The 21,912-nt window shown below is 49.5% G+C and overlaps 1 long non-coding RNA gene and 1 other non-coding gene across 3 annotated transcripts in view; one reads left to right on the forward strand and one right to left on the reverse strand.

Annotated features, from left to right (window-relative positions):
- Positions 1-21,912, reverse strand: part of LOC127042375 (uncharacterized) — a 354,216-nt gene that overhangs the window by 109,851 nt on the left and 222,453 nt on the right. Inside the window, exon 2 of one of the 2 annotated variants that reach the window (XR_007771920.1) lies at positions 10,395-10,497. The exons of the other annotated variant lie outside the window; for it this stretch is intronic. This is a non-coding gene — a long non-coding RNA (uncharacterized LOC127042375). The remainder of the gene's footprint in view (positions 1-10,394; positions 10,498-21,912) is intronic. 2 annotated transcript variants of the gene reach the window in all.
- TRNAV-AAC (transfer RNA valine (anticodon AAC)) lies at positions 20,601-20,673 on the forward strand. The gene has a single exon. It is a non-coding gene; the product is annotated as a tRNA-Val (tRNA).

The following is a 21,912-nucleotide window of genomic DNA, read 5'->3' on the forward strand; positions in this document are numbered from 1 at the left end:
TCCTTCTCTCTGGTCAACTTGTACCAGAGTCCTGGCTCCTAGTCACCAGGTCACCAAGTCCATTCCCCAGTCACGTGCCCTGTCACTGTGATAACTTTCTGTCCACTTAGCAAACACTGTTAGTGTGAATTCACAGAATTTACTTTTCTCCTCTTTTGAAAACTGCAGGAACTTTCGGTTCCGTTTGGAAAATTTTTGCCCCCAGTCCTTGTCCTAGATCTGCGGGGGTGAGGGAGGTGGGAAGGGAGTCAGCACTGCCACACGATGGTCTTTTCCACAGCGTTCTGAACTCATTCTTTCTGAAATCCGGTGTCATTGAGACCGTTGTTAATCCAGAGTCACTGTATGGAAAGACAAGGAGTGATTCCAGATGGACAGTGGGTCAAATGAGATCAGCCATTCGCCCTGTGAGGAGGGGTCCCATTAGCTGCTCTCCCCAGAGAGCTAAAGGAGGGAAGCTGCTCATACACTCCGTCCCTCTCTGCTCAGGATATTGGGGTTCAGCTTCCTGGGTCAGATGCTGCAGCCTCCATTGTGATCTGGGAGACCAGGCTTGGCAGCTGCTGCTCCCCCAGTGGGGCTCTGTGCTGGGAAGTGACCTTAATTAAAGCTTCTTCTCTGCCCGGCCCAGGGGATGACTTTCTGCAGCTGGTCCTAGCCCCCTAGGGCAGTCCTGGGCCCTGTTACTACTAAATTCTGAGCCAGAGTCTCCAGGTAACTGAAAGACCTCAGGGAATGTCCTAGGGTCTGGCAAGAAAGTGACTCTGCACAAACAACACCACCTCATTTCTCCTCCCATTAGCGGTTGCCAGGAGGAAATCCAGCCATGGGAGAGCAAAGCCCCCAGGAATGGGACTGTCCCAGCCAGAGGGGCAGGGAGAGAGGACAGGGGAAGGAGAGGCTGAAAGGGGCAGTGGGAGAAATGAATGTGGGGGAGAGATTTCCAGCTCTCTAGTCCACCCAGACACATGTATTGCTGCATCCTGGGGCAGAACCACTTTCCAGTGAACAAAACAAGGATCAGACAGAGCAAAAGCCAGTTCCTGACTCCATATTCCCCCTGCTGGGGTGTGGCTGCCGTGGGGTCAGTGTCTGAGGGAATCCCCCACAGTGACTCCTTTGGTTCTGCTCTTATCTAGCCTTGTGTTCAGAGAAGGGGTGAGGGGAGAGAGAAGGGAGGTTAAAAATGTGTCTGTGGACTTAGCCTGGCAGGAGGGGCCAGGTCTAAATTGTAATAAACAGATTGAGCATTTCCCAGCATGACAGAATCTAGGGTGTCTGTCTGCAGGGAAAGGGCCTGGGGGAATTGTGATGTGAAATTAACTAAAACCGGTTCTGAAACGCCCACAACTGCCCTTCTCCCCCAGACAGGCTGCAGAATGTTTTGCTCCAGCTCATCCCAGCCTGGCGTGGGACAGGGAAGAGAAATGGCTGCAGTGGAGTCAGTCCAGGTAGAGATTATCGGGGGGTTGCTGGTGGGTTCCTGCTGGAGGAAAGGGAGAGCAAATACACCAGAGGTGGGAAGGTTTGCAGAGTCTGATTTGGAGGTTGGAGCGGGGCAGGAAATTCACAGCGTGGGGAAAGGAGGAGGCCAGGGTGTGGCAGACCTGCTGGGAGTTATTTACTAAGTGGCCTAGATTCTAGGAACAGACCCAGGAGGTTTGGAGGTGGAAATGCCCTAATTTGTGAAGAGAGAAAATAACCCACCTACATGGAGCTAGTCAAACTGACCAGACTCCTAGTGCTGGAGCCTGACCTCATTAACCATCAGCTGCTGTGAGATATAAAGGGGACACCCATGAGTCAGGCTTATTGGAGCTGCCTCTCCCTTCATATCCCGCTCCTCACAATGAGGAGGGTGTTGGGCATCCTACCAGCGAGCTCTCCCTGGACCCTGCTAGGGGCTCCATCTCCTGTATCAGTCAGTGGCTAGTAGGGGGGTGATGGATATGCTGGGAGAGATAAGGGGCTCTCTCTTCATCCCCTCACCCTGGCATTTGCTGGATACTCTGAGCCAGGTCGAGGTGGGACTCTCCTGACTATGATCCACCCAGAGCTTCCATTTGATTCACTCTTCTCTGCCACAAATAGTGGGGCAGCAAGTCCTTAGTGTTGGACTCTTACTCTTTCAGGGGCTGGTGACCTTCAAGGAGATGGCTATGTATTTCACCAGGGAAGAGTGGGCTCTGCTGGACCCCACTCAGAGAGCCCTCTACTGGGATGTCATGCAGGAGAACTATGAGACTGTGACCTCGCTGGGTAAGGGTTCCTGTCCCTTCTGTTCTTGGAAGGGGAAATGAAGAGTGAAGGTTCACGCCACCCCCACAATGCCATCTGTACCCTGTCCTGTTTCAGCATCACCCCAATAGGCCAGTGACACACATAATACCAGAGACCCTCCTCTGCTGCAGAACACTTTGGGAACAGAGCACAGGAGCCGTATTGCACAGTGTCAAATATCTCCTGTTTGCTCAAGTGAAACTGGGGGTTAGGTCTGGCATAACTGTCCCATACCCCTAATCATTTTTCTTGCCCTTTTCTGAACCTTTTCCAATTCCAATATTTCTATTTTTGAGATGGGGTGACATGTGCATGCAGTATTCAAGATGTGGGTGTATCATGGATTTATTTGCTGTTTTTACAAATATGATCTATGAGATATTCTGTCATATCTATCACTTTCTTAATTATTTCCTACATTGTTCACTTTTTTTCACTGCTGCTGCACATTGAGTGGATGTTTTCAGAGAACTATCCACAGTGACTCCAAGATCACTCTCTTGAGTGGAAACAACTAATTTAGACCCCATCATTTTGTATGTATAGTTGGGATTGTGTTTTCCAATGGGCTGCACTATGTGCTATCCTGTCATCTAGTACTGCTAAGATCCTGGATTCAGTAATATCCCTGCCCTTCCTGTTCCCTTTCTCCACCGAACCCCGCCAGCCCATGCTTCCTGTTCCCAGCTTCCCCAGGATTCTCGCACTGTCTCTGAACCTCTCTGTCAGCAAGAAGCAGTGCCAGGGACACTTGCCCTCTGTCTGGAGTCTTCGATTTCTGGGACATGGATTTACTTTCTCTGTGTTGTAAGAGGCTCTGTCATAATGAGTGTCTGTGATGTTACCCAGAGTACAATCTGGACTGTTAAATAGCTGTACCTCAGTCCTCCAGCATGGGGTGCCTTTTCCACTGTTTTCCCGCGAGAACAGCCCCTCTTGGCCAATTAACACACAGTCTCCAGCATGTAACTCACTCCCAGCTACACAGTATTGAGTGCTGCTAGACAGCCACTCATGAATTACACCTCAGGAGAAAACCAGCAAATTCTCAAGTGCCCAACTTTCCCCCAGAAATGTGCATCTTGCACTGTCCAGCACGCTACTGAACGACCCAAGCTCATATGAAGTCTGTCATTTCATCAGCGGAAAATGACATGCACCAGCTTGTTATCCCAAACAGAGTTTCCAACACACTTCAATCCACACATACTGGTTAGATGAACAATAAACCAAGCTTGTTAACTACCAAAAACTAAAACTAGGCCCAGTCCATGAAAGGGGCACTCCCAGGAGAGACTGTACAAAGGCTGGAACATGAAACACCTTTGTAAACCTGAGACAGCTGCCTTGGGGACAATGACAGGGAGAATCCCCCAAAGTGACTCCTTTGTTTCTGCTCTTCTCTGGCCTCCGATTGTTCCTTCCAACGTGGAGTACTTTGCACTTGTCTCTACTGAATTTGATCCTATTTACTTCAGATCATTTCTCCCGTTTGTCCAGATCATTTTGAATTTTAATCCAATCCTCCAAAGCACTTACAACCCCTCCCAGCTTGGTGTTGTCCGCAAACTTGATACGTGTAAGAGAGAGACTGTTACTGGGAGGGTTTCCCCATGTGTCAGAGGGTTACACCCTGGTGGGAGGGGGCTAGGCCTGTACTGGAATAAGGTCACTCTGTGCTTCACAGTGTGCTAGAACCTAGAATGTGCATTAGCAGGGGAAAAGCTGGGGGGAATCGGCTTGTGGAATGGACAAAAGCCTAGTCTGAATTCTCACACCTTGCCCTTTTCACCCCGGCAGGCCAGAGAATAACATCCATGTTTCGCTGCAGATCATCTCGTCCTCCCAGGGGCAAGGAAATGGCTGCAATGGAGCTGGCTCAGGTAAGAGATTATCAGGGTGGCGGGCTCTGCTTGGAGGTTGAGGAGCAGTAAATGCATAAGAGGGTGGGAATTGCTAGAGGTGGTGGGAAGCAGGAAATATCTCGGGTGGAGAAAGGGAGGGGACAGCATGTGACAAACCTGCTGAGACTTGTGTAGTGTAGGGCGTGATGGGTTGTCACCCCCAGGAGGCAGTTTGTGGAGCTTCTGGGAACTGCTGTGTCCTCTAACCCTCACGCTGGGCTGGCCCTTCTCACACTGCTTTGCTGGAGATTTCGCCAGCCTCTCCAGGGCCTGTTATCACCCAACACAACAGCAGGTGGCGCCATGCAGCCAACTAAGCTACCTGAGTGCGTTACCTAAGCCACTCAAGGACAGATAGAAGACAAGAGCCAATTTCCCACTCCCCAACCTTGCACACTTGCTGTAGTATAAATCCAGAATGATACCATCTTATAGTGCACAGGGATCTCTATAATACAAGCTCATTAATGTAGTTCCCCTTCCCCTCGATATGGGACAGATGTGCACAACAAGCTGAGATTTTCCCCAGACACTTCACTCAAAATACGCTGGTTAAGATAAAGCATCAAACAAGTTTATTAACTGCAGAAAGATAGATTAAGTGATTATAAGTGATAACAAACAGATCAAAGCAGATTATTTAGCAAATAACCAAAACTCAGACTAAGCCTAACATACTAGATGGATAGAATTTGAATTAGCAATTTCTCACCCTGACTGATGGTACAAGCAGTCCCCCAAGTTTCCATACACAAGCTAGAAATCTCTTGATCCTGGGAGTAGCACTTCCCCCACATCCGTTTTTGTTTCTCAGGTGTTTCCAGAAGTTCTCTTGTGTGGAGAATGAGGCCAAGAGATGATGTCACACCCCACCTTATGTAGCTTTTCCATATGGTGGGAACCTTTTGTTCCAAACTCAGTTCCTAGTCCAGTTTGTGGAAAAATACAGCTACTAAAATGGAGTTTAGTGTCATGTGGTCTGGTCACAGGCCCTGCTGAGTCATAGTAGCCATGACTCATAGGCTGGCTGAAACATTCACAGGAAGGCTAAGCTCTTCCACAGTCCATTGTCTTTGTTGAGCCATCAGCACTGTCTGGCTTCTTCATTGTTGTACCTGAAAGGCTCATTGTGGGTGTTACCCAGAGTAAGCACATTTGAAATACAGATACAGAGTCAATATCCATAACTTCAGATACGAACATGATATGTGCACACAAATAGGATAATCATATTCAGCAAATCAGAACTTTTCCAGTGACACCACACATGATGCATCTTCTACAAAATAGATCATAATTATGTCCTAATCATATTATAATCATACCACTATGATGAATATGGGGGTGTAGTGTCAGATAGGTCCTAATTTCAAGGCACAGGAGTTGGGAATGGAACTTCCCCTCTTTGTGGAACAGGAAATAACCCTCCAGCCAGGGCTGGGACAACTTCCCAGACTCTCAGCGATGGAGCCTGAATCTACTGACATTTCATTAATTACCACCAACCCCAATCTTTGTGGCAACTGTAAACTTTATCAGTGATGATTTTGTACTCTCTTCTAAGTCATGGATAAGAATGTTAAATAGCACAGGGCCAAGAACCAATCCCTGCAGGAACCTGCTAGAAAGAAATCCACTCGATCATGGTTCCCCATTTACTATCAGAGTTTTTAATCTATTTAATGTATGCCGTGTTTATTTTGTATCATTCTAGTTTTTTTTAGTAAAAATATTGTGCTAATCAAGTCATGTCCCTTACGGAAGTTTAGGTATATTACATCAATACTATTAGCTGCAACCAAACTTTTGATCTCATCCAATAAGGATATCCCGTTAGTTTGATAGGCTCTATTTTCTCTAAACCTTTGTTAATGGGCACTACAATTCTGACCTTCTAACTTCTATTCTTTATGATTGACTTCCCCTTTCTTCCATATATTTTATTTGGAGAGTGCTTGGATTCCTACCAGGGAGCCACTATCAGGGTCCAGAGACAGCCCCATCTCCTATATTAAGCTCTGGCTAGTAGCTATGTGATAAATGTGAAGACCCTGCTTCTGTCTGTCAGATGGGAGACACAAAGGTTCTCTCTTTCTACCCTCTGATGCCTCCTGGCTGCTGTAAGCAAGGTGGGGTGGGACTCTGTTAACATGTGCCTCCCGGAGCTTCCATTTCCCTGGTGCTGCTGTTCCGTGAATAGTGGGGTTGTGAGTGGGTCAGCAGGTACTGAGTATTGGACTCCTGCTCTTTCAGGGGCCGGTGACCTTCGAGGAGGTGGCTGTGTATTTCTCCAGGGAAGAGGGGACTCTGCTGGACCCCACTCAGAGAGCCCTCTACAGAGATGTCATGCAGGGGAACTATGAGACGATGGTCTTGCTGGGTAAGGATTCCTGTCCCTTCTGTTCTTGGAAGGGGAAATGAAGAGTGAAGGTTCATGCCACCCCCACAATGCCATCTGTACCCTGTCCTGTTTCAGCATCACCCCAATAGGCCAGTAACATACATACTACTAGAGACCCTCCTCTGCTGCAGAACACTTTGGGAACAGAGCACAGGAGCAGCATCACACAATGTCAAATATCTCCTCTTTACTCAAGTAAAACTGGGGTTAGGTCCAGCATAATGAACAGAAGCTTCCTACCCCCAGCCTTCTCTCAAACCCTGAGCCTTCTCTACCCAAACCAGAATGTGCTTGGGGTGTAACAAGCAGGCGGCTGGAGTCAGAGCTGCCAGTCCAGGGTTACTTATCATACAGACACTCAGTGCGTCCTTGAACGCTGGCTGGGAGTATCCAGACAGGGGAGCTCCAGCAGCAGAACACTGAATCTCACCCAGGATTACAGATGACACAACTCCTCGCCGATCTGGATTGCACCCCAGCATGTGAAAATGGCCTAGGTTGGTAGTGACATTTCTTGAGACATGGAGAGTCTTGCTCCCATATCACCAGGTGTAATAAAAATAACAGGAAAGGCCAAATATGGAAAACTGATTGTTCAGCTTGCTTTTGACCTGCATCATATTTTGCAATATATTCCAAATAAGGAAATTAACGTGCAACGTATGTGTCATTGTTTGTGGTTTTAAACTGTAAAAGGCTTGTGTGATTTTTAGCTCAGGAACAGTATTCCAATAGCTGTCGCCCCCTGCGTGCTTGTAACCAAGAAAAGAGCCTCAGGCTGAGCTGATTCAAATATTAATCCTGTGGTCGTTTTCCACAACAGCCTCAATAGGTCCCTGTGATGGAATGTAAGGCTACATCTAGACTACCCACCGTATCGGCGGGTTAAAATCGATTGCTCGGGGATCGATATATGGCGTCTCATCTAGACGCCATATATCGATCCCCGAGCGCGCTTATATCGATTCCGGAACAACACCAACCCCAACGGAGTTGCTGATTTGACAGGGGGAGCCGCGGACATCGATCCCGCGCGGTGAGGATGGGTGAGTAATCCGATCTTAGATATTCGACTTCAGTTACGTTATTCACGTAGCTGAATTTGCGTATCTAAGATCGATTTCCCCCCGTAGTGTAGACCAGCCCTTAATGTCTTCACACCTTCCCCCTGCAGGAGAATGGCTGTTTGACCAGCTGTTTGCCTTGCTGTCTCTGAGGAACTGGTCTGTGGGTGTTCCCCAGAACTGTAACTTTTTCAGTAATATCATACTGTAAAATCTCACAATTTTACATACAGTGTTACTACACATTTTAACAGGAGGATAATATTCAGTAGGTTATGTGTTTTCTAATGATACCTCACAAGCCATACTGGGTACAAAATTGATCATAATTTTCTAGAAGAGTGAACACAGGGGTACAGATTGACACAGTGTCTGTGTGTGTGTTCCCAGCAGATATGTGGGTATTTCAATCCCTCATAAGCACAATGTTTGGCATCTTCAAGGACCTGGGGAACTGGTCCTGGGAATTCACTAGTTTAGCAAGTGTGAGACTGCATGAAATTGTGAGACACTTTGGTATTAATAATAAAATAATATAATCTGATAAAATTGCAATGAATCATGCTAGGTATGCCATGTAAAGTGTCAGTGAAAATGTTATGATTTGCCAAGTATGATAATTTTGTTTCTATGTTTCTATCACCTTTGTATTGTGAGTTACAGATATGTAAGGTATATCTGTATTTCCAGACTTGTGCAGTTTTTCTGGGTGACACCCCCAGACATATTGGCATCAACATTGCCTAGCATGTTTGATGGCCCATTGAGGGTCATCAGCTGTACAATGAACCTATGGACCAAGGGGATACACCTATTGAGTCAGCAAGACATGCCGGGGTTTGCCTGTGTAATGAAACCTCCAAAGCTTTTCCATGCCATGTGCTGTGAAGCTTGTGTTTGGGACACAGGAAGTACAAGCCACATGGCAAAAGGAATATAAAGCGCAGCTGCATCATCTCCATCTTGTCTTCAATCCCCCTTCCTACCTCTGGAGCAACTTCTCTACAAACTGAACCCTGGAACAAAGGACTGAATGACCCATCCAAGCTGTGGATGCGTTCCAGACAGACTTTCAAGCCAGCAACTCACCAATACTGCTAAGAACCTGATATATCCATTTTGGAATGTATCTGACTGCTTTTCCATTTAAATTCTTTCTGTCTTTCTTTCTTTTAAACCTTTAGTTTAGATGCTAAAGAATTGTCTGGAAGGATGGAATTTAACTTCATTCTTTCATTTGTTCTTTCTTCTAAACATTTAGTTTAATTGCTAAAGGATTGGCTGGCAGCATGGTATTTTGGATGAGATCCAAACCTGGGTAATGTGGCTAACCTTCTACCCACCCACTTCCTGGATCCAATTAGGATCACTCTCCTGTTGCCCTCTGGCCATGCTGTATCACAGTGAGCAGAGTTTTTAAATAACCTCTCACTGTACGGGACCTAGTTGCTGATTAGGAGTCAGAGAACTGTCATGCAATAAAGGGGGCCGTGTGATTTCTTTTTTCAGAGTCTCGTTAACCAGTGTGTGGGATCAGAAGCACAGTTTGTGACTGGTCAGTGAGTTTAACTTCAGTGTTAACCACCAGTATGGGGAGCATCTGCTCTCCCTTTTTTCAGCCTGCTCTGACCTTGGCATTTTCAGTGAGGACTGCCCCAGGCACACTAGGTCACACTAAGCACTGAAGATAAATTAACAGAATGTTTTTGATGATCAAGTTGTATGAAATCAACTGAACTCCTTTGTTTTCTTTCATCTGAGCGGAGTTTCTGGTTTTCCAACGTGATATGATCTCCCAGCTGGAACAAGGGGAAGAGCCATGGGTCCCAGAGCTCCAGGGTTCAGAGGAAAGAGAGATCCTGAGATCTCCCCGCACAGATGAGGAAACATTAAACCAACTCAGAATCTGTAAGTGCCTGAAGGAAACATCTAGGATGCCCTACAAAGCTCTTGGGAAGTCTCTCAGTTCATTATTGTCCATAGCAGGGGTCGCATCCACAGGGTAAATATAGCTCAAGGCTTCCTATAGATGCTAGCAGACACCGGGCAGTAGCTTTCTCCCTTCCCCCTGTGAAGTTGGATGGGATGTGAAGGCTGAATTGATCCCCTCCTCTCTCCTGTTGGGGGGAGCTGAGTTCCTGATTTTTATTTGTCCTCTCTCCAGCACTTGTTTTGGTTTGGCCTTCCCCTTTCCATCCCTGTTTGAGGTTTCTGTCTCTATCACAGCAGGTGATGCAATGACGTGTGAGGTTCAGCACAGACCAGAAAAAGAGCAGGGAAACCAGCCAGGGGAGAAAATGGATAAATTTATTTCCTGTCAGGGAACTCAGAAGGGCCTTAAGGAAACCAGAATACAGCAGGAAATCTGCAGGGAAAAGCAAAAAAAATACATGTGCTGAGTGTGGGAAAAACTTCACTTACAGATCAGGCCTTTCTCAACATCAGAGAATCCACACAGGGGAGAGGCCCTGTGAATGCAATGAGTGCGGGAAAACTTTCAGTCGCAGCTCGCACCTTATTGGGCATCAGAGAATCCACACAGGGAAGAGATCCTATCATAGAATCCTAGCTTATAAGGGTTGGAAAGGACCTCAAGAGATCATCTAGTCCAACCCCTGGCTCAAAGCAGGACCAATTCCCAAATGGTTCCCTCAAGGATTGAACTTACAACCCTGGGTTTAGTAGGCCAATGCTCAAACCACTGAGCTATCCTCTCCCTCCTGAATGCAGTGAGTGCGGGAAAACTTTCAGTCGCAGCTCACACCTTATTCGGCATCAGAGAATCCACACACAGGAGGGGTCCTATGAATGCAGTGAGTGCGGGAAAACCTTCAATCGCAGCTCTCACCTTATTCAGCATCAGAGAATCCACACGAGCAAGAAGCCCCGCGAATGCCGTCAGCAGGCCTGCACAACTCGTAAAGTGGTGATGTAGAGAAATCTCTGTATTAACTATCTCTATAAATCTTTATAACGTTGCATTGTGTTATTTTGTATTAAGTATCTTTATCTTTATGACATTGCATCCGGCATGATGTTATTTTGTAATTCATATGACTTGGCATTGTGCCTCTCTATTTTCATACAACTTTGTATTAGATCCCTATATAGAGAATTGGTAGAAAACTTTGTATCAAATGTTATAGCCCCTAAGGATAGTATAGTTAAAGTAAAAGAAAACATGTGCCTTTTTGCTAGAAGTAGAATAAGATCTTCCCCCGCACTCTGTAATCAATTGCTCTATTGACTGAATGAGGTGTGAATGAGTGAGGCTTGGAAGACACCCACCTCCAGACAGCTACAACAGTTGAAGAGGGAATGGGAGCCAGAGCAAAGGACAATACAACTTGTCAAGTGGGCCCAATAAAGAAGAGCAGACATATTGATGGCCTCAGGGATTAGAAGCAAGCACCTTCTTTAGAAAACACCCTCTTTGAGCAGCATTGGGACAACACCCAGAGAAAAGCAGCACAAAGACCAACGGACCCAGACCCAGATTTTGAATCTGGTCTAGATTTGCATAAGAGGGAAGCTGCTATAAATGCGAGGTGTCTTGCAGAAGGACCCCGGATCTCGTCTTGTCACCATCGGACCATCGATTTGGATCGGTAGAAGTCCGGCTCCACCCCTCCCCCATCTAACTCACCTGGCCAGTGCAGTTAAGGGGAGCAACTAGTTGGTAACAACAGCAAGACGGAGTGTGTTTATGTCTGTGTGTGTGCGTGAATGCATGACTGTGATATATATCTCATGTGCATATCATAGAGTATTAATTGATACCTGTATTACTAATAAATGTGGCATTTTGCCTTAATCCCCCTGAAAAGTTCCTGTACAGTACTTTGAGTAAAACAGCGAGGGCCACAATACTCCAAAGAAAACAGCTGAGGACCGAAACCCCCCGGCCCTGCGGAAACACCCCCCACTCAGGACCTCCCAGCCTGGCGGAAACACCCCGCCCAGCCCTGCAGAAACAAACCCTCCTTCCCCAGCGCCGCCCCACCAAAACAGCTGTGGGTCAAAAAGGAAGGTTGGTGGTGGGGAGGTGTTACTTGATGTTAAATCAACCAGGGACTCCCAGCCAAAGAGGTGGCTGGGAGCCCTCAGGGTCAAATTAAAGGGCCTGGGGCTCTGACGACTGGGGGAACCCGGAGCTTTTCAGGGCTGGGGCAGGGATTTAAAGGTCCCAGAGCTCCTGCTGCTGAGGGGAGCCTGAGCCCTTGAAATCCCAGCCTCACTCCATCCCCTGGAGCTGCCGCCAGGATTCAAAGGGCTCTGTGCTGCCTGCAGCCACAGGGATCCCTGAGCCCTTTAAATCTCAGCTGCTGCCGGGATTCAAAGGGCTCTGGGCTGCCCGTGGCGGTGGGGAGACCTGAGACCTTTAAACCTCAGCTGCGGCCGGGAATCTCTGCGAGCAGCCCAGAGCCCTTTGAATCCCGGCCGTGGCTGGCAGGCCGGCTTTAGGAAGTGCGGGGCCCCGCAGGGATGACTGGGGAAAAAAAAGCCTTTCAGTTCTTAACAACCGGTTCCCTATAAAAAGTTCTGCCACAGTATGTATTTTTTGTACCAGTAGGGTTACCATACGTCCGTATTTTCCTCCCAGATGGCGATTTAAGAACCAAAAAGCCTGACATGTCCGGGAAAGTACAGATGTATGTTAACCCTACCTAAAAGTTCTTTTTTAAAAAGATGGGTCTGAACTAGAAATGAGCTCTGCCACTCCCTTAGGGTGTGCTAGGGTGCACATGTGTGGGTCCCAGCTGCTCCCTGCCCATCTCATTGAAGCAGGTGTGCAGGGTTACTTCCCTCGGAACTGCAGGGCACCAGTGAACATGGGGCTGGCTGGAGGTGGGGGAGGGGGAGGATGCGAGAGGTAGGGTCTGGCTGCAGGCTGGGCAAGGGGTGTGGGGCAGGCTGGAGACAAGAGGTGTGGGGTGGGCTGGCTGGCTTCAGGCAGGGCCACAGGGAGGGTGCTGCATGGGTTGGCAGGGCTGGAGACAAAGGAGTGTGGGACTGGCTGGCTTCAGGCAGCGGGGTGCGGCAGGGGTTGGCTGGAGACGGGTTGGTGCAGGGCTGAAGGCAAGGCAGGGGGTACGGGGTTGGCTGGAGACAGGGCAGGGGGTGCAGGGCTGGTGCGGGCAGAGCAGGCAGTGTGGCAGGGGCTGGCTGGAGACAGGGAAGGGGGTGCAGGGCTGGCTGGAGACAGGGGTTGGTGCAGGGCTGAAGGCAAGGCAGGGGGTGTGGGGCTGGCTGGAGATGGGCAGGCTGCAGGCAGGAACTGGTGCAAGCAGGGCAGGAGGTGCGGGGCTGGTGCGGGCAGGGGGTGCAGCAGGGGCTGGCTGGGGATGGGCTGGCTGCAGGCAGGGCAGGGGGTGCAGGTACAGGGGGTACAGCCCATCCTCTATGGTGAGTGCCTCCTTCTCCTCCTCCTCCTCCCCCCTCTCCCACTAGGGTAGCAGCAGCAGCCTGGGGCTTGGGGGCTATTTCAAGGGCCCGAGGCGCCCCTGCTTCCACTGCCCCAGCTCTGTAAATAGCCGCGGGAACCCTGGGGAAGCGGCGGGGCTCCAGTGGCTATTTAAAGGGCCGGGGAGGTAGAAGCAATGGGAGTCCTGGACTTTTTAAATAGCCCCCAGAGCCCCGCAGCCATACCCCAGGGCTCCAGCAGCAGGGCTCTAGTGGCAATTTAAAGGGCCTGGGCTTCCAGCCCCTGCTGGGAGCCCCAGGCCTTTTAAATTGCCCCCTGGGGAAACTGGGCCACCCTGGTACAGCGCACTGGCTTTTGCTGGTACTGGGGCTTGGGTGCGGGGTCCTCTTAGGAGCGAGGCCGATTCAAGGGAATTGGTTAAATTGGCCTAAAGCCGGCCCTGGTGGCTGGGATTTAAAGAGCTCTGAGCTCCCCGCCCGCCTGCCCAGAGCCCTATAAATCCTGGCTGCGGCTGAGATTTAAAGAGCTCTGGGCTCCCTGCGGCTGCGGGCAGCTCAGAACCTTTTGAATCCCGGCCGCGGCTGAACTTTAAAGGGGTTTGGATTCCCCGCGGCTACGGGCAGCCCAGAGCCCTTTGATTCCCGGCTGCGGGACGCACAGTGAGACTTCACGGGCCGCACGTTGCCCGTGGGCCGTATGTTGTACAGGCCTGGCATGGAGGGGCAAAATAGGTAAGAAATTTCCGTGGCCTGTCACTAGCAAATAGTAGCCACCATGGATCCTGCCAGAGGTGGCTACATCTTAGCACTGTGGGAAGCAACCCTTCACAGAGACCATTTGTCTTGTGGTTTGGGATACTTCTCAAGACATGCTGCACTCAGAGTGACCCCCTCATCCTGTGCCAGCTGGAGAAAAGAAAAGGGGCCAGCCAACTCTCCCACTACCAGCTGCGAACCACTGATCCCCAAACAGGGGGAGGCCTCTGGCTTTGATGTGTATTAAATATCAGGCTGGTCTCTTTCTTTGGCAAATATCTAACAGAGCTAAAAGAGGGAACAAATGATCCTCAAAGGAGAGGGGAAAGACAATCACTGGGAAATGTAATCCCCTGCAACATCCAGAATGGAGAGCGACTCAGGGCAACAGGTTCCCCCGAAGGAAGAAGTTTTTGGGATTTAGAAACATAAGGAACAGCACAAAACTTGAGAGGATTGTTAATTGACATTTGATAATGACACAGAGGGAAAACCTGAGCTTTCAGATCAGTGTTCAGAAATGAAAGACAAAGGGTGGAAATCAGAGATTTTGGATCCATTTTGCAAATTATAGAGAGGAAAGTGGAAAATCAGAGGGATTTTATATCAGTTGTTGATAGGAGGTAAAATCTGAGTGTTTCACATGAATACTTGGTAAATGAATAAAGAGGAAATGGGCAACATTTGCAAACATTTTGTGTTCAATAATCTGAGAAAAGGTGTAAATCTGAGATTTTCTTATTATTTTATAATTAGAGACAGGAAAATCTCAGGGCATATTCAATTAGAAATAGACAACTAGAGAGAAGTGGGGCAAATGTTTAGGTTATTTTATTTGAATCTTTGAGATTTGCAAAGAAATTGTGTCACAAACTGCATATTTGATAACATGAGAGGAAAACACCAAGATCTGAGGGGAGAGAGTCACTTTCCTGTCAGGGCCCAGTGCTCCCTCCCCCTCCCCCTCCGGGGTCTCTCACTCACTGGGGGCTCCAGGCGGGGCTGGTGCGGTCAGAGCCTGGGGCTGCCTAGGGGGCAGGTCCCAGCTGGAGAAAGCCCCCCCCACCCCGGCCAGGATAGGAATGTGCTACTGGTAGCAGCCTGGGGCTGGACCCTCTCTATGGGGGACACTTGCTCCCCCCTCCCCTTCCTGGCCCTTCCCACGCCCTGTTGCCAGCAGAGAGTGGCCCCCCCAGCCCAACCCAGAGGTGTCCCTGTCTCAGGCCCCCCCCCAGCCTCTGCCCAGTTCAGAAATCACTCGGGGGAACCATTTCCCACCTACACAAGGACAAATCACTGCAGGTGAAAATGGGGGGAAACACCCCAAACCTGAGATCTGAACTGGCCATTGGCAAAGGGGAGAGAAAATGGGGCACAATGGGGGGAGGGGAACAGGGAACTTCTCAGGGGTTTGAGGGAAGGGGGTGTCAGCCTGGATGTTGCTTGTTGCTCTCTAGGGAGAAAGGGGGCAGGACAGGAGAGGAGGGGGGTCTCCACGGAGGGGGCAGTGGTAATTCCGAGGGGATCTCAGCCCTCCCTTTTTCTCCCCGCTCCTCAGGGGTCACCTGCTCTTCTCCCCTCGCCCCCCGGCCATGTCTCGGCTGCACAGACATTTTCCATCCATCCCTTTCCCAGGTCTCCCCCCTCCGCAGCCCCTGCCCGACCCCACGCAGGGGCTGCTAGGTGTAATGCATGTTCAGTAGGGATTTCTCCCCTACTAATGCTGGGGTGTCCTTCTCCTATAGGTTAGTCTACTAATGATCTCCTCTTGGTGCCATGTGTGTCAGTTCATTGCCATGGCACTCGTGTGCTTAGACATCTGAGGATGCTCTACAGAAAAGCTCCTTGAGTAGGGTGATCCACAGGGAGTAGCTCAAAGCTCCAAAGTGCCTGGCCAGGGGCAGGACATTGGCACAGCAAGGGCGGGGTGTGGCAGTGACATCACAAAGGCCTTTTGCAGGACCTCACACTATTGGTCAAAGACTATTGGTGAGCAGGTGGTGACCTCACAGAGAGATCCTGACATCAGTCAGGGGCCAGGGGCTAGGGAAACCTCAGAGACCCCTGTGGCTTTGCTTCAGCAAGTCTCCTTCTCCAGGTCTCTGTCTGAGGACTGAGAGAGTATTCGGGTTCACGGACGTGAGCGCCAGGAGAAACCTCTTTCCAGTTTTCTCCTTCCCTTGTAGTGATTTTACTAGAAAACAGCCGTCCCTGTTTAGAAGGTAAGAGCCTCCTGGAGGTGTGAAACCTGTTCAGTCTGATCCATCTGGTGAGAGTTGAATTCTAGGCATGGAAAACATGAGCTTAAGGAGGCAGAATTTTATTCCGCACCTGGGATTTTGTCCCTTAGAATCATGGGGACATTAGGGTTTGTCCTTTGTGTTTCACCTTTTCCTCCATCCACCTGTCCCTCCCTCCTTTCTCTTCATCTCTTCTTTTGTCCTTTCTCCTGTTCCCCTCCCAACACCAGGACGAGTGTGTGCGTGTGTGTTGCGGGGGAGTGCTCTGCAGCTCTCACTGTGGGAGTTCCACCCAAAAATGTGAGGCTGAAATAGTGCTCAGGCAGTCAGGGCTGGATTAACCTTTTGTTGGCCCTGGCACCAAACATATTTGGGGGCCCCAGTGTAGTAACTGTGGGCTCCGAGTGTGGGCCTGGTGGGGCAGTGCCATTGGTGCCTTCGTATACCCGGTACTGAACCTCAGAGACATTTTTCATTTTGATCACACACCTCTCCATGACTATATGCATTGCCATACACAGCTCCCTCAGCCCGCGGGTTTTCTTATTGAGCTGTACACCCATGTGGGTTTACCAGTGTCCACAGTGAGCAGAACTTTCATAGTGACCAAGGAAACTCCCCACAGATTTATCTCTTTCCTCATTCAGACCTTCTCTAGCCACGTCTCCAGTACCCCCCATGTCACCAGTCACTGCATGTGGTCCTAGTCTCAGCTCAAAGTCCTAAAGCCAGCAGACACCTGATCAGTTCTGACAGATCCCTCCCTCAGCCCCCATCCTGCCATGTGAGCAAGCCACCTGCAAACACCATTTCCCCAAAGTGAGGACTTAGCCCTTGGGAATCTGAAGACACCAGCGTCTCTCCCTCTGCTCCCATCTACATGCTAGTCTGCTACCTGGTCACCACCACCTCTCCCCATACTTGTTTCCTTTCTACTTTGGACATGCTCCCAACCAGCTGGAAGCTCCCTCTGCAAGCCTGACCTGCTCCCGCCTTCCCTGCTCCCCCGACATTCCTTTCCTACTGGTGACCTCTGTTCCTTGAGGTTAACTCCAGTGTCTTTAGGAGCTCTAGCTTAATGGCCCCAGGAGTCATAGAGCCACTTGTAGTTTCTCTAGCTACAGCCATGGGGCAACTGCCAGAGGCCAGCCTTAGACAGCTGCAGCTACTAGCCGCAGGAGCGGAGGCAATGCCAAGGCTGAGCATGCTTGAACCTTGCAAGGGCAGCACTAGGGACTCTAAATCCTCAGCACTGGCCCTAGGCAGCTGCAGACTCTGGAGTTAGGCACTTTCCTCCTCTAGGTTCCTGCATGGTTACAGAACTGCAGTAAAGTGGAACAATTATCAGCTTCTGTGATTGGAAGATGTCTGGATCCATCTAATAAGACCGTCCTACATAAATGAGGAAAGTTGAGGTGCCTTTATTATTCTTTTGTTCCATTCTTTGTTTCTATGGGGAATTTGCCAGTGCAATATCACTGTCTTCCTTTTAAACAAACAAAACTAAAAAAAAAAGTGTAATGGCTGTTGAAAATAGCAATTCCAGCCCTCGTTAGCACTGTGAAGACCCCAACGTTTGTTGCTCAATTTTCTCCTACTTTTTCTACAGTAAATGACAGTGGATCAGCATATTTGATTTGGGAGAAATGAAGTAACAGCTGCCCAAATTGAGCTTGAGCACTCCTGATTTTGAGGTGTTCAGATCTGGAAGGCAGGGGCTAGATTCCCTTTATGAATATTAGATACATCTGGAAAGGAAAAGTCAATTTCTATTTTCATGGCTCAGAAGTGGAAATCCTCCTGTCCTGTATCTGAAGCTGTCCAGGTCCAGTAGAGCCTCCCCTTCCTTACTTACCATTTTACCTTCTGGTGGGATCCACATACCTCCCTTGCCCAGCTTCAGATAGAGAGGGGCCCTGTCCAGTTAGTCCACCCAGTTCCATCTTTGGGGGCTGCCAGGCGAGGTCACACCAGCATCCCTAAGCCTGTCTGGGGAAGTCTTCTGAGGGTGCTACCTGGGCCAAAGCCTTCTACTCCTTGGTCACACCTCTTCCCTATTCACAGGTGGCACCCCCTTCTAGCAGCCAGCCAGCCCCCCAGCCACAGCAAGCTGCAGCACATGGAGTCTCACAGCTTCCCCCCTCCCTTTCCTGTTGATAGCAGCCAAGGGAATGCTGGGAAATGTTCCTTCTCTGCTCCAAGGCAGGGAGCTGGTCAAGGAACTACAGCTCCCAGGGCCCTATGGGGTCTCAGCTCCCCTACTGAATATCCAGGCTGCTCTGAGGCTCCCTTTCTGCAGAGGGGAGGAAGTTACTGTTACAGGTCCCTTCAGAGCTTGGGCCTAGCACTATGGCACCATGTCAAATCCAGTACTGCTCCCAACTCTATCCAGCTCTGCTGCTGGCAGGATCCCTTCCCTATTCTTTTTGTTTCTTGCCTTCCCTCCAAGGAGAAGCTCTGCATTGTTCCTGTGTGGGGAATTGAACCCAGGCTGTCTGGGTGAAAGCCAAGAATCCTAACCACTAGACCACATGGGACTTCCATAACACGTTTACATGTTCATATTCAATAACACAATTAAACGTAGCCATTCAAAGTAGCCATTTAAAAGAAGCCATTCAAAAAACTTCAAAAACAGACTTCAAAGAGAAATTGCAGAGTTACAACTGATCTGCAAACTTAACACCATTAATTTGAGCTTGAAGAGGGACTGGGGGTGACTGGCTCACTACAAAAGCAATTTTCCCTCTCTTGGTATTGACACCTCCCTGTCAATTACTTGGAGAGAGCCACATCCACCCTGACTGAATTAGCCTTCAACACTGGTTCTCCCCTTGTATGGTAACTCCCTTTACATCATGTTCCAATATATATTTATGCCTCTATCTGCAATTTTCACTCCATGCATCTGAAGAAGAGGGCTTTTTACCCACGAATGCTTGTGTCCAAATAAATCTGTTAGTTCTTAAGGTGTCACCGGACTCCTCGTTGTTTTTGTGAAATAAAAGCAAAATGCACTCTAAGCTGATCTTAACCCTTTCAATGTCCTTACAAACTTAGATGCTTCTCACCACAGGCCGGCTGGTGGCTTTTCAGCCAGGCTCTCCCCTTTCGTCAGCGCTTCAGTTGCTTGGTGTGGGGGTGTCTGTAGATGTAGGTGGACGAGAGAGAAAAAGCATGGCAAATGTCTCTGCTTTTATCATGTCCTTTCTTCCCTCTTGGCTTTGCTCCCCCTTCAGAGTCAGGTGAGCATCACTGCGTCTCTCCAAGCAAGTCTGAGCAATTCCCCTGGGGTGTCCTCTTGCAGGTAAGTGATTGCACTGTAGCTCCCTTGCTGAACAATGGCTGTTGATGGGTTGTTTGACACCCTGTCCGGGTGTTGGTTACTTTCCTTGCTGTTGTCACTGGGGAGCTAATATTTGGCTGACTCCCCCACCTTACAGCATAGTGATAACCACACTGCACAATTCTCATAACTTCATATGCATGAATGGTAAACATCTATGGGTAGAGAAATGACTTTCAGCAGATCATATCCTTTCCCCTGATACCTTACAAGGCATGCTCTGTATATAAGATCACGATTATATGAAAATGAGGAATATGGGGGTTACAGCACACTCCCCCAAAGGTACAGAATGTCACACTGAGATTCTATTTTCATTTGTTATGTAACAGCATTAAAGAGATCCAGTGACTGACCAATGGCATTTTCAAGTGCTAAAATGGCAAGCGCTGTTGGTCTCTCATTGGCCATCAGCGACTGAAGATACGGTTTAATGAGCCAGAGCTTCAAGGCGAGGGTGGCTCTGTCCACTGCCTTCCGTTGCGCTGCTGGGCACCAAGTCCCTGGCGGTCAATATGTGAAGCTGGGAGAAGAGAGTGGGGTGGCAAGCGGTGGCAGAACTTTTGCCACCAGGGTCTAGCTGTCTAACTTCCTCTTCGTACTGCTGGGCCCCCGTTGCCTTCAGGTAACACAGGAACTAAGGCAGGAATAGGGTGAGGAAGCAAGTAAAGCCGAGCAAGGAAGGCAAAAGTTAATCTTATCTTCATGGGCAGCTCGCAATGACGTCCTTTTTCTGTGCCACAGCTGACAACAACATCCCAGACAGAAAAGTAACAGGCCAAAAAGAAACCTAGCAGATGCTGAAACAGTTCAGTTGGGAGCGTGCTAGACTAACAGGCTCTTCTATCCTCCTTTATGCACGGGCGGGATGTTTTCTGAGAGTGCAGCAGTTCCTTTAACTGCCACGAGTCCCTCATTTCAGGCTATGCAGCAGGAAAAGACAGCATGGGCTTCTGCACCGAGTTGGCCCACCTGACCTTTCATTCTTCTCTTGCTCTTTGTCAGCAAGGAGAAGAAAAAGAAGCTCTCCCTCAAGCTGGAGTCACACGGGCGAGGTAAGGACGACTTCCTGAGTGCTGGCTCCAGTCCTCTGCCCTGCCAGCTGACCTATCGAGGGGCTACCACCACATTCTCTAGATTTGTCCATCGGTCTGTGCCAGAGTGAGCAACAACCCAGTAGGTGGAGTTTCTGTAGTGTAGTGGTTATCACATTTGCCTAACACGCAAAAGGTCCCTGGTTCAAAACCAGGCAGAAACATGCTGGCTTTCTTTTCCCAGATCCCCTTGTTATTCAGAAAGGGCACTCCTCCTATTGGCCTGTCCCTGGGATAACTCCAACCCCTGCATGACAGAGGATGCTGACAGCAGTGGAGAAAGCACCTTGGTGTCAGGCTGGAGAACCTAGAGTAGTTAGGCCAGTCACCATTTGGAGGCTTGTGGCTTGGCCACCTCTGCTGTTGGAGGTTGGCCTATAGAGGCTCTCACTTCCTGCTGGGCTCCTTTGCGTGACTGGCCAAAGGAGGAAGTGAGGCAGGAATGGGGCAATAGAGGAAAGTTGAGCTGAGGAAGGCAGGGAAGAAGCTGTGCGGTTAAGTGGGGTTAGTAGAGCACCACCCTTCATTCTGCAAAGCCTGGGGAGGTGTGGTTGGCTGCTGGGAGGTAGAATCCTGTGCCTGCCTCTTGGCTTCCCAGGAGTGGCTACTTGCAGCCCAGGAGAAGAAGGGAGGTTCTGGGTGAAAGGAAAACAAGCAAAGCTGAGTCCAAGTGGAGAATGGCGGCTCCTTATGGCCAACCTGGGGGCATGACTGATGGTTTTAGAGGTGGAGGCTGGGCTGGCTGTGAGCAACTGGGATCCAGGAAACCCCCACCTGCCCCTTCTGAGGGCTGAACCCATGGAGGTGCGGTTGGCTGCTGAGAGACAGACCCCTGTGGCTGCCTGTTGGCATCCCAGGGATGGCTACTTGCAGCCCAGGAGAAGCGGGGTTCTGGGGGGAAGGAAAAGCAGCAATGGTGAGGCTGAGTGGGCTCCTTTCTGGCCGAGATGGTGGACTGTGGTGAGTCTGGGAGTTGCCTGTAAGCCATAAGTGGACGTAGTGCAGTGAAAACTGCTGCTCCATTCTGGCCGACCTGGGGGCGCCATGGATGACTTGGAGAATGGGGGCAGGGCGCTGGCTGTGAGCAAATGGGATCCAGGAAGCCCCAGCCTGCCCCTCCAGGGGCCGAGTCTTCTTCTCTCCTGCCATGGGAGCCCCGACCTTAAGCCTGCCCAGCATGTGCAGCAGCTCGAGCATTAAGCCTTCCTGTGTGCATAACTGAACTACGCCCTAGTGTAATAAGGTGTAAAGTTTAGATTGTGAATTTATCCTTTAATTTCCATGGTAAATTTACTTTGATCTTTTATTCCTACCACTTATAATCCTTAAAACTCCATCTTTCTGTAGTTAATAAATCTGTTTTATGCTCTACTTAAACTGGTGTATTTTGCTTGAGAGTTCTT

This window comes from Gopherus flavomarginatus, unplaced genomic scaffold (assembly GCF_025201925.1).
Source record: "Gopherus flavomarginatus isolate rGopFla2 unplaced genomic scaffold, rGopFla2.mat.asm mat_scaffold_37_arrow_ctg1, whole genome shotgun sequence".
Taxonomy (NCBI): Eukaryota; Metazoa; Chordata; order Testudines; family Testudinidae; genus Gopherus; species Gopherus flavomarginatus.